Here is a 1,012-nt window from a genome sequence, read left to right as displayed (position 1 = left end):
CTGATTAATAGAATCTATCAATCCTGGTCTATCTCAATTATAATACATTGCCGCTTGGCTATCTGGCCCTCTGGGGCTTCCTCCCCGAGTGGCCGTTTACCGCGGGGCCCCAGGTAGGTCTCAAACCCCAGGAACCCATGCCACTCCCGGCTGATCCCCCGGTACTGCCGCCGCCGGGCCTCNACATGCCCGGGCGCCTCCTGCAGGCCCCGCGCGTACACAGTCCCAGCAGTCCAGGATCCATGGCTGGCCTGCTCGTCGAACACGGCTGCAGCCTCCGTCCCGCTGTAGTCTCGCTTGAAGCCGCCGCTCTTCAGGTGGACCCGCGAGATCGCGATAGCTGCATGCCGGTAGGACAGGATATTGAGCTTGGTCTGGAGATGGGCCTGGGCCTCAGCCTGCAGGACCTTCCGCAACCGCTCTGGGGCCCAGCTACCCTCCCCGGCTGACCAGAGGAATNCAGACTTCCGTGCTCCCCGGGTCAGCTGCTCCAGCGCTTCGCGGAAAGGAAGGACCAGCNATAGGTAGTAGACCAGCAGCTCACTGACCGGCCGGGGCAGGTACCGGTGGATGATCTTAGTTGTGTTGCTGATCGAGTACCCCTTATGATAGCTGGTCACCGTGCTCACCAGGCCATGCTCGATAAAGATATTCCGGTGGCGGCCCTGCAGGGTGTTCCGGTGCCGCAGGCCCAGTAACTCCGTGGCGCGCGCCGGTTNGCCCCCGGTGATATGGACCAGCAGGAGCAGCCGTTGCAGGAAGCAGTCTACCTGGTGCAGGTACTGATCCACAGGCCCCTCCCGCCACAGGACCTCGTCCGTCCCTGCCGGCCCGCCTGGTTGGATCTCCAGGAATTCCTCGCGCAGCCAGGCTAAGCTGAGGACGCGGTCCAGCAGCCAGCGGTCCCCCGGGGTTGGCAGGGCCTTGCGAGTGCGGGGATCCCGCAGGAAGTTCCATCCGCGCGTGTTGTTGGTGGGGTCGTCCCGGAGCTCGTGCAGGGCGAGCTGCGGGA

Source organism: Aspergillus sydowii, assembly GCF_001890705.1.
Source record: "Aspergillus sydowii CBS 593.65 unplaced genomic scaffold ASPSYscaffold_10, whole genome shotgun sequence".
Taxonomy (NCBI): Eukaryota; Fungi; Ascomycota; class Eurotiomycetes; order Eurotiales; family Aspergillaceae; genus Aspergillus; species Aspergillus sydowii.
This window is presented reverse-complemented; position numbering follows the sequence as displayed.